Source organism: Sturnus vulgaris, chromosome 3 (genome assembly GCF_052056855.1).
Source record: "Sturnus vulgaris isolate bStuVul1 chromosome 3, bStuVul1.hap1, whole genome shotgun sequence".
In the NCBI taxonomy this organism is placed as follows: Eukaryota; Metazoa; Chordata; class Aves; order Passeriformes; family Sturnidae; genus Sturnus; species Sturnus vulgaris.
The window spans coordinates 99906367-99921991 of record NC_142245.1 but is presented as its reverse complement, the minus strand read 5'-3'; the positions used below and the strand labels follow the sequence as shown (position 1 = coordinate 99921991).

The 15625-nt window shown below is 37.1% G+C and overlaps 1 protein-coding gene across 4 annotated transcripts in view; it reads right to left on the bottom strand.

Annotated features, from left to right (window-relative positions):
* Nucleotides 1–15625, bottom strand: part of ASAP2 (ArfGAP with SH3 domain, ankyrin repeat and PH domain 2) — an 84970-nt gene that overhangs the window by 67950 nt on the left and 1395 nt on the right. The gene's annotated exons all lie outside the window — the stretch shown is intronic.

The following is a 15625-nucleotide window of genomic DNA, read 5'->3' as shown; positions in this document are numbered from 1 at the left end:
CACTACAAATTGTATTATGCCAAGAGCTGTTTAGCATGATACATGATAAAGCAAAGAAATCTACCAAATTAATTCCAGTTTTCATTCAAAGCATTTCAATGAATTGTAGCAGCTACACATCTGACCTACCATTGTTTTATTGTTAATCTTTTGTGTAAGAGACACAATGTGGAAAAGTCAGCCCCAAGGAGCCTATCCAATTACTTTAACATAGTGAATGCAAAAAGAAATATTAACCCCCCTGATTCTGAGAGTGTTCTTAAACTGAATCTATTTAGACCATAAACAGCTGAACAAAATCTTCACAGCATTCCATGGAAACCAACCAGTTTAGACAATGCCTTAAGGTTAGTGGTCACAGCATCATGGTACTGCTGTATCCATTGGAGGTTTTAACTCCAGCATCTTTATAGTCCACACCTGAAATATATTAGCAGAAGTGCAGAGGCCTTTTCACCTGGAATTCTGAAGTTCAGAGGAAGGGGAAAATAAAATAATCTAAGCAAGCCCGTAAAAGCTATGCCAGATCTGTTCACCCTCTTCAGCAATTTGATTTCCACCTACTACAACAAGTCTGTATCAGCGTGATCTCCAAGGTTAGATTAGTCACCTGTTTCGATGGGAGTACATGAAGTGAATTCCCTCATTGAATGATTTCTAAAAATAACCTCAGAAAAGCACCCTCCAATCAGCTGACTACAGAGGAATCATTTAATTGATGACTTCATCAAAGGGCAATGACCCTCTTGAAGTCCAAGTGAAAGGAATGTCTCCAACTACAAGCAATATGAGCAACAGTCCAAAGAGAAGGATGACAGCCAGAGATTTAAAACTTACAAATTCAATTCTCAGCTAAGTCTTAGATTTGTGCGTGCAGCTGAGAAAATATTAAATCTCTGCACCTTAGTTTGGGGGAGATAATTCTTAAGAAAGAGAAATGTTGGAAGGATAAATGCATGGGATTAATTTTACTACAGTGATGAGGGACCAAACAAATCTATGGATTCATAAAATCCTCCCATCCAAGACTGCCTCAGTCAGAAAGCATAAACTCCCAGTAAGGAAAATCCTCTTCCTCAACTCAAGTCATCAAGTCATCATTTTGGTTTGAAATGTCTCTCAACCAACCTCTACTTTCACCAGTACAAGGCAGCAGAAGAAAAACCCATAAGGCACAGCATAACTAGAGTCCAACAGAAATGGCAGCTAATGTCCCAATACACCAGTGACAACTCAAGCGCCAACCCATTTCAGACAGCTGGTCCACATAAAAATTCAAAACAAAGGATAACAAAGAAAACACCCCATTGACAGTACCAAGGACAACACAATAAGCAAAACCTAAAACCTTAATGTGTCTAAACCCTAAACTTATACAGGTCAGGCTTTCTTGGGTCCTCTCTTCATCTTTCTTTTCAGCTGTGTCAGTGCAAAGTTGTACATGAACCTTAACAAATCATGACTAGAAATTGGGGAAAAAAATCAGTTCTGGAAAGTTTTCCAAACAGGAAACAAAGGATAACAAATATCTAGCCATTTGAAGAGAGACCTGGACACATTTATGAAATACAATTACTATGTTTCCAACTGTGGCAAGAAAACTACACTTGCTCTTGTAGTATGTTTTGTCTATTCCTCCCTTCCTTGGTGCAATCTTCTCATAATGCATGACATTTAAGAGTGCCTATGTGTGCCTGCAACTAGTGGGCAAAATACTGAAAAGCTTTGCATCTTTAATACTGTATTTCAATCTTGCTTACAGACCAAAAAATAGAGGAGGACTTTGTTTAATTGAACGCATTGGTGTTTATTCACATCTAAGGTTTCAAAGGAGTCATTTCAGGATAAAACTTGAAAATGTCAGCTCCTTGTCTTCAATGTTCTTCATATTTCCTTGTCCTTTTCTTTGTCTACATCTTAGCACTGGGAAATCAGTTTAAATCCAGCTGTAGCTACATTGTAGTTCACATTTCTAAGCTTGTGTTTATTACATAAATATACACACACTATACCAATGCACACATATGCACCAAAATGCAGCCTAATTCAACTTCTTGGTGCATTCTCAGTAGCTTCAGAAGCAGGGAATTTTAAAATGACGTCAGATGTTGCACATACTAGCATTTTTTTTATTCACTTAAAATGGTCAGTAAACTCCTGAACAAGAAGAAAAGTGACCATGGAGGGATCATTGTAATCTCTCATGTAATGTTTCTAGTTTTACCTCAAAGAACTCTACTGTAAGACTTCTTATTTTAGCATCTGTTTCAACACAACTTAGTCTACGAGGCCATACAAATAATTTTCATAGTCCCACTCAGCTTCTACTGATGAGCACACTCAGACTTCCCTATTGTTAAAAATAGTAAATATAGCTTTGACTTAAGGGAAAAAAAAATTCTCTGCAGTACAAAAGACAAGAAGTCACAGTATTGTGGAAGTGGTGTTATGCACATGAACTGAAACAGAAACTTGAAAGTGACTTTCTTGAGTGTGTCCTTGTCTGTGCAATCTTTTTCCAAATACAGTATTTATGTCTTCTGTTCATTTACTTTCATATGATTTCTGATGGCAATCTGATGAAACCGTTTTTAAGGGAAATTACTTTTTAGCCAGAAGTGTACTAGGGAGGGGAATAAGCATATCAAAATCAAACAGATTTTCAGAGGAACACAAGACAGAGGACTCAAGCTACCAGTGATAAGTAGCAAAACTTTTTTCCACATGTAGGAACAAGGTCCAGTTTCACTTGCTAAAGGCCAATTTCCATTATAGCTGCTTCAAAGGTTTCTACTTTGAACAGTAAAATATGTCAACTAATTAGAACCAAATCCATTTTACCAGAACAAAATCAGTCTGAGATTACTGAAACATCCTGAAATGCTATTCTATATCCAACTCTGTATGCCTCAATCTAAATCATAATAATAATAATAATAATAATAATAATAATAGTTCTGTTTAAGTCTGTTCACATTGCCTAGAAAGTTTTAAGACCACCAGGATATACAACTTTCAAACCTTTAGTTGCACTGTTTCCCCCCTCTCCCCCCAAAAAACAGAGAAGAAAAATATTAGCATCAATCCCCAAATCTATATTGTCTAAATAGATCTGTGAAATATAGATGGTTGGCACAAAAGATGAATGTATTATTTGCTTTTTTCAGTTGAGAGACGAGAAAAACTGTTCTATTATTAGCATATTTAACTGAGGGAAGAAAAAAAGAATGAAGACAGAAACTCAGAAACTGAATATCCCAGAGATGATTTTGGCACCTTTTACAGAGCCAAAGGGTGCAAGGAAAACCAGGGCAGTAGCAACGTAAGTGGAGAGTCCCCAGGCTCTAGTGGTTCATTAAACATCTTTTGTGCCAAACTAACAACAGTAGTCTGGGTCTTTATCTTATACAAGTGTCCTCACACCAGTGTCTTTTTTCTTTCTGGCCCAGAAAATAATTAATTATCTGTGAAGGAACAGAAAAACAGCCATACTGGATCAGATCAACGCTGCATTTAACCTGATATCCTCTATCAGGAGCGGCCAATGGCAGATGTTCAGTGCAGCAAGCAAGGAAAAGCACGTACACATCCTTCCCCAGGATAATCCCCCAGTTTCCAGTAATGAGTTTAAAAACAGACTGAGATACTCTCAACCATAAACACTACACAGCCCAACAGGCTAGTCTCAGGAGAAATAAGAAGCCCAAGTTTTCTCATTCCAGACAAGGGACTGAGAGCATACCATGGAAAGTAGTGACAGAGGAAGAGGAAGGAGTCGGCCATCATCTTTACTTTATTTTGCATTTAAAACAGTTCAAAATCTCGAACATATTCCTTCCTTCTTACCCACAGCAGCTTCCTTTTGGAAAGTGTAAAAGTAACGATTTCACATTTTCAGCTATTTGGATGGGGTTTTACTGAAAGTATTCATAGCACTGGATCTGAATTTGAGGAAATTTCAAGGTTACCATTTTGTAACATAGAGGTCCATTGGAACAACAGCAACAAATGCTTGGAAGTACTGCTAAAGCAGCAACAAAATCTGGGGAAATAAATCGTCATGTCATTTGAAAAACTATTCTGGAGCCAGGAACCTATGTGTTCTTCCCTATACTGAACATCTAACTGACAAATATACAAAAATACATTAACACAGTGATATTTGGTCTACTATACATAGTTATCTTAGCATTATTTCTTTAAAATAATATCATATCTTACTCTTAATTTTAGCAATTTGCTTTAAAACATCAGGCTACCCAGTCATAAATCCTGCACTTCATACATTCCAGTACTTCAGAATAAATAATAATGCCAGAGGCTGCTGCAGATGCTGAACACATATAGGAACATCCTCCCCAAAAACAAAAGGGCACAGGAAGAAACTTGGTCAGTTAAGGAAAAGAGAGGCAAACAAGGAGTTATTGTAGAGACAGCAGAACAAGACAAGGCTCTTGTGCCTCTCTGGACTGGTCTTGTTTTAAAATTAAGAACAGCAAGTTTTTTATACTTGTATCCAGGAAGCACAATAGTTTGGCTTTTCTGGTGTATCTTTACAGGCAATCTGATATTTGCTGTAATTAATCCTTGCTAACTCAAAAGATCAGAGATATCCACAGACATTCTGTCTCAGTTTGTTATTTTTCTACTAGAAATGAACTGTCAACACCACTGGCTTCAATCCACTTTTCTGTTACAGAGGGTGGTAAAAAAACTTCCTAAATTATGTTATCCCTCTCCAGAATCCTCTTTCCATTATCCTACTGTTGTGCCACTTCCTCTTTCAATGTATTAATTTCTTTTCTAAATCTTCTCCAGTTTCCTTCCACTCATCACCTTGCACATTCAGAGAGGTACTGATACAAAGGGTGGAAAAAACCCTTACAGGCATAGTCCGGGCCAAGGCATTGTAGCTTTTGAATGTATCCTAGAACAGCTGTAATTTAAAAAAAACTTTATTTTGGGGCAATTACATTACTTGGAGTATGCATATGAAAAACTGCAGTAGCTCTGATAGTTAATTTGTATAAATGAGCTCTTTGGTGTGAGTCCTGACAGCTAAAGAGACTGAAGGTTCAGACACAAACCTGCAAAAAAAGGATAGAGTTTATGGCAGAATCATCTCTGAAAGGTCCCTTTCTACAAAAGCATTATTTCTCTGGCGTCTGCATTCGTGGTTCTTGTGGGCCCAATGCCAAGGCAATCTTTTTAAACAAGCACTGGTGTATTTGGCAGAAGAATGTAGTAAACTCTTGAGCTAAGGATATGCACAGTGGAAAAACGTAATAACACTGTGCTTTGGGAAATTAATACTTGAAAGTGCAAGGTAATTCTGCTGCAAAGGTAAATGACAGGAGAATTTGGAACTGCTCTATGTTTTCTATAAAACCAGGCCTGAGCATGATGACTCTGTACAATGCATTTATTAACACAAAGAAGGGATGCCTAAAAACCAGAATTCTCTAACAGACTACTTCTATCAGAAGAGAAATCGCAAATAAGAGATTCAGAGATACAAAATGTTACATCATTAATACAAGTCTCTAAATGAGACTGTTTCACACTAAAAGCAGGTGCTGTATCTGTGTATTAATTGCTTTCCACAGGCTTCCCTCACTACAAAAAGTCAGAAATGCAACAGATACTTATCTTGGAAACAGACATCAAGCATTTTTGTGAAATAAAATCTCATGCTTAGAAAAAGAATGAAAGCTGCTTATGTCAACTCTTTCTCCAGAACATATCCACCTCCTGCATTAACCAATTTTTTACATTGAGAAATATATTTTCCTTCTCCAACACTGCAGCTATCTGCTGTCAAAGACATGTCTGGACTTTACATACAGATCTCATAAGTAATGTAATAGATGATGCACTTATTCTTTACTGTTTCTCATTTATAAACAGAGGCTGTGTAAACAAAAACTCTTATTTAATTGTTGTATATTTTTTCAGTTGCAGTAGGCAATTCCTGATATCCATCTCTATTTATTTAATATTACATGTTCAACATCCTAAGATACATCACCATGTAAAATAAAGCAACATAGGCAACAGGATTAAAGTTCCAGTGATGATTGGTTTAAACGGGTGAGTAAGATTTAGCACCCATGTCAAAACCCTTTACCCATGTCAAAATTCTCTGGTCCTCACCGTGCAACAGACTTTTTTCTATCTTCATGTTTTTGCATTTCTGTCTGCTGTCAGCATCCATCAAAGCCATTCATAGTTTGGAGTCCAGCTGTTGGAAGAGGCTGATCCCCACCCTGTATCATTCAACAGCATTATGATGAGCTGGCTGATGGGATTTTCCTTTTGCAGACTTTTTAAATTCAGTAACTCTTTTCCCCAGTATTAAATCTTTTTGGACACCATCAGAGTCAACAAGAATTAATCTTTGCAGAACATGATGCCCTTTTATTCTGCATGTGATAAGCTTTCGGAAAAGAGAATTTTTAGTTATTTATGCAAGCAATTAACAAATCAAAACATTTTCCAGATACTCAAAAGTTCCCGTATTAGTGGTCTAATTTGGTATCTGTAGTCTTCAAAACCTCTACTTGAACCAGACATTCCTGTTACAATCTCTATAAAGCAATGAAAAACTAAACAGTTACATTTCCCCCTCTGTATGATGTACTTACTCTATGCTAAAAATGAGAACTTTTGCAGAGTGTGCACAGATCAGCTGGATGCCATAAACTGATCCATCCCTCCTCATCCAACACTCCTTTGACTTTTTCTTCTTTAGGCACCCAATAATTCTAGGGACAAGAAACTAGCCTAGAAAAGAGTCTACAGCGGCATAGCAAAATCAAACTTCTGTCGTGATAGGTCTCTGAGAGCTCCTTAACAGAAATAAATAATAAATCAGTGTCACAAACATCTCTGGCAAACACATACAAGGTGACCATCCTGAAAGAGAATAGAAGGGACACAAACTCTATCTAGTTTATGCACACCTGAAACTCTTAGGACACCATATTCCCACAACAAAGAATGGCAGAGGTATCTAGAGGGGACTTCAGGAGAGCAAGACAAATCACCTCAAACGAACCAACTATTCCTAGGGACATACAGAACCAGCTGTCAAAACAAGGTTCATCAGAGGTAAAGCAGCACATTGGACATCATCTCTCTATTATCAGGGTAGAAATTTATTAACAGCATCTACCTATAATACTAATCCTTTATTGTTACACATAAAACCCAGTGTCAAATGATAAAACTTATTTTCTCTTGAAACATTATAAAATTATTTTTGTTCTATAGTGGCTTCCAGACTTCAGCCTGTGATTTTCACTTCAACTTCTCTGTAATTCATGATACCTTTGAAAATCTCTGTATGGGCTCAGTATCAATACACTTCAACAAAATAATGCATCTGACCTGCCATTCATTTTAGGTGCTCAACACAGAAATCACAAGACACTATTACAATCTTGAAAGCAATGGTCTTAAATTCCACTGAAATTTCAGCAGCTTTAAGTATAACTTAATACAATTATTAGGGTACCAAACAGTAGATATACAATACTCATTTACATAATATTGATGCAAAAATAAAAGCTTTATCCCCAGAGTGGACTTCACCAAAATAATGAGAGATTTCATGTCACAGAAGGCATCTATCAAATTTAACAGATGGTATCTCCCTGTATCATCAATGAAGCATTAGGAAAGTAAATTCATGCACAATTGTTATCTAAGACGAAACACTACCTAAGACAAAGAACTTCTGCATTTAAAATTGAAGCAACTTAGAACAGAGAAGCATGTCCAGGTGAATCAAAACTTCTGTTCTTGAATGAATAGGAAAGAGCTACTGAACGAACTGATGGAAGCAGAAGAGACAAACGCCTGAATCTATATGTAACTAAGCACCATGTGTCCTTACACCAGTGCATACATCCGTATGGCCTGGGGGACAGAGAAGGCAGTGGCAAACATGACCACTCCATCCCTAGAACAGACTGGGCTGGAAATACTTACATGAAAAGCTTGTCATCTACATCCAGACCATTTAAACAACAGAAGAGAGTAAACTAAGCAGAAGAATGAAACCAAACAAAAAGCAGCTTACAAAAGATTTACTACTTCATTGCTTCTTCAATGCTATTCTCATCAGCACAATTAGCATCTAGTCTACATGGAGCTCAAAGCGTAGGAGGACTCTGATGGCATTTTTTCTATTGTTGTGTAACATACACCTACGGTGCTGGAAAATAAACAAATTATTAAAAATATGTGCTCTGCAAAACTCCACACTGCATGTTTTGCATGTGACTATGGAGCAGGGGTTATGTGTTTGCAAATGCTAAGGAAATTTCTACTCCTATTACAATTGCCAAACCGTAATCCTGTTTGATTGAAGGGGCTTTAAATGATTACTAAATGCATTTGTTTCTGAGTTGACTTCCTTAGAATACAGCCTAAGTTTCCATGAAATTGCATATTGTAGGAAAGAAATCTTTCACTAACAATGAACAGAAATCATAAAACATGAGAAAATCTGTTAGAACATCCACTACCCTTCACTACCATTTTCCCTTCCTATATGCTTTTTAAATGTAGTACAAAGCTTTCAGGAATGTGAAAGTAGTTTGTTCAGCTCTAATCACTTCAGCTGTTTTGATGTATCTACACATACTTAGCATAATGCCTAGACAGAATTATAGATTTCAGGCTAGAACTACATTGATAATCTCATCTTTAATCAGGGCTAGCTGAGGAGTCCACAAACAGCAGATGGTTGTGAACACCGCACTGCTCCAAGACAACATGGAGCAGTTTCAGCCTTCTCCCTCAGTTCTCTATTTCCTCTTGGTTTAACAATTTGGATGCTAGAATTTATACTATAGCTTCCTTCATGTTAACTTTTATGGCCACCTCTTAAAGAATATACTCCAAAGAAATACACTTCACTGCACAGTATTTCACTTATATAGTAAATATTTTTGTGAAGCAGAGTTCACACACACAAAGAAGCAAATTTTTCAAATTCTGTCCAACACCTACTCACTTGAAAACAAATACTTAAGATGAAAAGTACTGAATCACACCACCCAAGCTAATTTCCTGAAAAGCACCACTGCTCATAAGAAAAAGCCTATTCAGTTACAACACTCTATCTCAGTTCCTCCATCAGTAAATTCTCCCCTGTAAGGTAAATTATTTTCTCTTTCCAAATAAAGCTGAGATATGTGTAATATCTCATAAAGTCTGCATAATTCTTAGACTCACATACCATTTTCTGGGGAACATACAGAACTCTTCTTCCACTCCTAAAGTACACAGTAGGATACAACTATCACCATTATTCCCTGTCCTCCACCACTACCCCTTCCCTATATTCCTGCTTGCCTCCTTGCTACACTGATCCTTTTCACATTAGCCCTGCCCCCACATTTTCAGGCCCGTGTTTTCATCCTACTTCCTGTGTGAACACTGTCACACTCCCTCTTCCTTTGCAGTTCCTGGCAATTCCAATTCCTCTGAACTTCCTCAGACTTTTAATGCATTTCCTCATCCCCGCCTTAATGCTTCTCCCCAAGTGGCAATTCCTGACCCTTCAATTCCTCATATGCCATCACAGTACTTCTGTTTCTGGATAACTCAATCTCTCCATTTGTTTTTAATTCAAATTTCCTTTTCTTGTTCACAATTTTGTTTACTGCCTTGCTTACTTGCATCTCTATTCCTGCCATCCATTCTACCTTCTCCCACAATTTGAGCTCAAAAACTGCAGTAGAGCACTTGTTTAGACTTGGCAATACCTACATTATCTTTAATACTACTACATTCTAACTGCAAATTATGTCTTCTTTTCCCCCTTGCAATTCTATGTGCTTAAGAGTGTTTTTGTTTTCTTTACTGCCTCCTGTCACTCCTAAAGAAACTTGACCTTTGCAAATTTGTCTTTTACCTTTACACATATTCTTTAATACAAAACTTTCCTCTGAATACCTGGCTTTTTCTTCACATGTCTGACAGGCTCAGATAATTTGTGACTTTCTTCCTGGGGTGTTTCACATCTGTAAATTTTCCCATTATTTTCCCCTTTCCTAGGATATTTAATGAACATTTTTCAGACTTTAGAACATGAACTCTTCAGTTCTATCAACCTCACCAGAACTCAGTTTAATGACCTTTTTCTTTATATATATATATATATATATGTTTTGTTTTTAATACACAATTAATTTAGCCCCCACTATTCAACAAACACTTCACTTGTTTCCACAACTTGATTCCTTCCTTTAAACAAGTAATTTTCACATTAGCCCCTCCAGCTTCTGTTTCCTTGTATGAAAGTCAGCATCTTGGCTTGCCATGACAGATGCCTGACTATAATATGACTTCTTCCCTCTCTAGCAACTTCACAAAGAATATAAGATTTATTTGAAGACAGCAAGGGCTGAGAACAAGTAAAGGCTCTTGCCACTGGCCCATCCATGGGAGGCATTTCATCTCATCATGAAGCCCACCTGAGTTCCAGCCATTGCTCCAGTACCTTGGACAGGGCTGGGCCAAGGCAGGGACCTCCACAGAAGCAGGACAAAGCACCAATAATCGCTGTAGCAAATGAGTTTCAAGAAATTAAGAAACATAAGGAGACTGTAAACATTTCAAAAGCATGGAGAAGCTTGATACTCAAGACAAGAGAGGGAAGAGTCAGCCTAAACAAGGCTAGACACGACTTTTGTGGAGCTTTAAGTGGAAAGGTTGTTTCTGGAAAACTGGGGCACGCAGATCATGTGGGCTGTCAAGAGCGAGGCTCAGAAGGTGCAGTGCTGGAGCTTACACAGGGAATGGCTATATGCAATACATACACATATTCACACATATGGAAGGTGGAAATTATAAAAAAATAACAGATTTAAGAGTTGAACTAAGTATTTAATAACCACTACTCCAATGCATATGAATAAAAAGAAAGCACTTCACAGTGGTTCAGCTACTAACAAATGACACTAGAGGTGCACCAAGTTTTCTTGCATTTCTCCACCTATATTCATCAGCCAGATCCACTTGACATGTGGACTGTAAGAACTCTGAAGCAGGGATTAGGTTTTCGTCCTGTGACTTTGCAATGCCTTTCAAAATAAAGGCTTCACCTTTACCTAATATTGCTGTATATTATGGTATATAGAGAACAAACGTGAAGATAAGAAGAGGAAGTGAAGGTGGGTAAAACCTAAGCAGAAGTAGCCACTTTCTACATTACCCTTTTCTAGCATCAGTATGAAGCACACTATATTCAGACAAGATGGTTCTGAAAAATATAGCAACATTATGGAAAACTCAAAACACAAAACCCCCAATTAGTAAAATACTTCAGAAAGATTTATCTCTTTCTTTATAAATCTATATTTTTCATTCATCCTCCCAGGAGGAACAGGAGCATTTGGTAAAGGCTGAAGCAGATTCATCACCAATGCACTAAGGTAAGGTGCACAGAAACCTTTTCTTGTGGTTTGACATTGTTTTAACTGACTGCATGTTGCCGTTAAAGGTTTAAACTGCCTCTTTGAAAACATGCACTAAGCTCCAACTGAAGATGTACCATTTAGCTCCTGCATTTATGCAATTTTCATCCTCTATATTCCTCTCAAAAAGAAAACAATTCCCACACTCCTTTTGAAATCATCATGCCTTTTGTGTTATAATGACTTTTCCAGAAACCTCTTTGGATGCTGATGACAGAGAATCATGATTCCAGAAAGGAAGCAGAAGTGGAATACAAAAAAAGTTTTAAACAACATGCATTTATGGAAGTGTATTTAGTAATGAGGTAAGAAAGGTGTGCAAATATGTTCTACTAAAGACATGCTATAGTGGGAATAAAGATATATTTTATTAAAAAGAAATACACAAGAAACCGTAGTAGATTTCTCAAAATGCACTACAGAACATGACACTTCCTACTGCTTCTCAAACCATACAGAAACACCTTCTTCATGTAATTTTGAAATTCAAGGCACAATCATCAACTATAGAAAAACAGAATCCAGTCCTATAAACGTAGCAAAAAAAAGTAAATATACACGTGTATCCATGTATCCAGACTCACATTCCCCCACCCTGCCATGCTGCTATTACATCTCCCCCTTATCAGCTTTGCAGAGCCAAAATGCAGAAGAGAATATTACCAATTGTACCATACAAGAGGGAATCAAATTTAATAAACATCTATCCTTTACACCATTCCAAGCCAGCTGAAAACTGTGGATTGCCTTAGGTGGCAAGAAGATGTTGCCATTTCTGATAGAAAATTGCATCATAAATGACAATGAGGAAGAAAAGGATTTGATAAAGAAATGACATGATACATTTGTAGGAGTTGTAATTTAAAAAAAAAAAACTTTTAAAGAGGAAAAAAAATTTAAATCATTTAAATAACAGAATTGTTGAGGTATAATCATAATGGAATGAGAACTACAAAACCTTCAAGTAGAGACCTGAAATTAAAAGTTATGCCTTTCACATGAATTCCTCATCTTTTACAAAAATTCCTTGAGAGCGGTTTTTAAATAGACTGTAAGCAATTGAAATCCATTTCTATCCAGAGAACTAAAACCATCTTTGGTACCACTATACTGTTTCCTTTGGTTGTACACTTTTATGTATTTCCCCCACATGTTTGACCTCTCTACTTTTTAGAATACATTTATTCCAGTGGCAAGTGCCACTATGCTGTGGAGGTGTTCCAGTAACCTATTAAACTTCTCTCAGTGTTTCCATTCTCCTCCCTTCATAGGGAAATCTGTGCATGCATTTAAGTTTAAGTAGGTGGGAAAATTTTATACCTCAATCTTGATTTAGATGGAAATGTCTTCAGCACAGAGACTGTCTGCTACTCTCTGTTTACATGTTAGTCTGCAAAACTGCTCTCTATCCTACTTACTTGGTCCAGCACTGGACCCCAATAAACAGTCAGCACAGAAATATGGGCTTCACTTCCACTCTTTATTGTAACACTTGACTCATGCTTCAAAAAAAAGTGGCACAATTAGATTTTAGTAATTCAATTACTCTTTAAACTAATTTCTTAAAATCATTAAAATGATCCTAGTGGTTACTAGAACCACTTTGCAGTTTTCATTACAATTTAGGGGCTATTTTATTTAACTTGCAGCATATAAAAGAGAGAAGTGTCTGTTCTAAGTAACAGCAGTACTGAAAACAGATTTTTTAACATTCATAGTTTAAGAATGACCACCACAAATTTTTAGATTCTGTGACCTTTAATAGAATCAGACAATTAAAAAGGCTGCAGTCGTCAGACCAGATTACTGATTTCAAGCAACCCCTCCCCCAATCATGTGACCATGCTCTGCACTCTATCAATTAAAACTTATTTAATCTTAGTCACTATCATACATGTAAAGATTAAACAGTAACCTGTAAGGGCCTGTGACATATTGCTCGCTAACAATTTTGTTTCAGAAGAAGCTAAATATTCCCAACATTTTGCTAAACAACACCCTAATCTGAGAACAATACAGAAATTATATGATTCCTTTTCCTTTGAAACCACTTTGTGTTCCATAAGCATGCCTTTCCTAATCCCTTTTCCACTACTGAGAGCAAAGAAACAGATTAAGCAAAGAATCAGATGCTCTTTCTGCAAGTATTTGAACAGGCACCAGCTCCCAAACTGCAATGCAGGTGTTTCTGGTGAACTCAAAAGTCATGATCCATGGTCTGTAATCAGTGTATATAATCACATAACACTGAAAGTATTTTCAACTGATACTAAGAATCAATCATACTGACAAAGGTCAGTTAATCCAAGTTCAGATTTAAGACAGTTCCACTGCCCACAAAGATATAAAGATAAATTATACGCTTTTAATTGTCCAACATCTTATTGATTTCCTCACTTAACAAGCCTCTTCCACTCCACCACGGAAAGCTTCATTAATTAAACTTTTAAGACACTATTAGATACCTACTAATTAACAAAGACAGCCTTACAAAACTAGTAGCCAGTAACGTTAAGTGCAGAAGACATCGCAGTGGGATGTGAAAACATATCTGTGTTTGCCGACAGTTGAGCTCAGGCTAACAAATCACAGCAGCCTCACCCTCCTGTGCTCCTGCACTGCCTCCCCAGCTCCCAAGGGAGCCCCAGACTTGGGAGGCTAGAGCTGGCTTCATGCAGGCAGCTGAATACTCCATTCCAGAACCAGATTTTCTGGGAGTAGCAGTAAAGAGACATCCTCTGTGTATCCGTATTAACCACTTAATTTGTTGAGTTAATAAATGTATACAATATCCTGGGAAACAAAAATGTGTCTTCAGTTAATAAACTAGCTCTTACAGTCGCTTGTTCAAACCAATGCATACACAAAGTCAGCAGTCCGCCAGTTTCAACTTACCTATTAACTGCTTAAAAGTAACACATTCCCTCAATCATACACAGCCAGACTTTCCAGTTCCCAGTACACTGCCTGCTGCAATAGAGCAGTGTCCTCTGGAAACCAGTGCTTCACACTACCAGTGCCACTGGAAGCGCACAGGTTCTTTGTATTTATTCCCTGAGCATTTTTACATGCATTCTTTCATAAGCTTTAGTTCATAACAAGCTGATGAACTACTTCTTGCCAAGCCTCCCAGAAAAAAAGTGCTGAGTCCTGACTTCTCTATTGCACAATTTATAGACAGCTTTTTATCCAAGAATCACATTTAACCTGAAAAACCAGGCACGTCATGCTAAAGGACATGAGTATTTCCAAACCAAAGAAGTCTAAGCCTGAAAAAACCCCTCACTATTTTGAAACGATGAAAATATATTTGCTGTTCTTTTTTGACAAATCACAGAGAAAAAGCATTTCCACACATGCTTTCAGGCAGCAGCACAAACAGGCAGGAACTGCTGATATTTTGCCAGAAGTGCCAGATAGATCAATACTATTAACAACTACTGCCTGTCTCTGCAATCTCTCACCTCCTGCCTTGCAAACTTTACTAGGCTCATTCTTTATCATCATTATTACTAAAGATAATTTTGTACTAAACTAGCAGACAGCATCTAATACCAGAAATATGCAGATACTAAGAAAGATTTAATATTCTGATTGAGTTCCATTAAAAATCAAACACCAATCCACTAAATTCAACATAGAGAAAAAAAACAAATTTTTTTTTCAGAACTGTAATAAAAATCTCTAAATCTCATAAAACTGCTTGTGACCCAAATGCTTATACCAACTTCGATCTTGTATTAATTATTAAGCAGTTCTACCTTGCAATTAAAATTATTCATTACTATGAATATTCAGGAAGAGGTTGTCTTTGTTACAGAACTGTTGATGTTAAGACTATCGGGTTAATAGTGCATAATTAAATCCAGGCATTTAAGTGCAAGAGCTTGCAGGGCAGAAAATTACCTCAGGAACAAGATTATTTTGAATTCAACTCCTTGCTTTAGTGGTTTTGGGAACTGGCAAAACAGGAAAATCCTGAAAAGGGTGTTTAAACACCTAACCTGGGTTTTGTTCACTTAAGACACGTTAATAATCCATTGCTAGTGGCAGTTCTTTTGTAAGAAGGGACATCAACAACTGACAAGATTCTTTTTGCTGAAGAGGCTCTTTTTAAAATATATGCTTACTGCAAA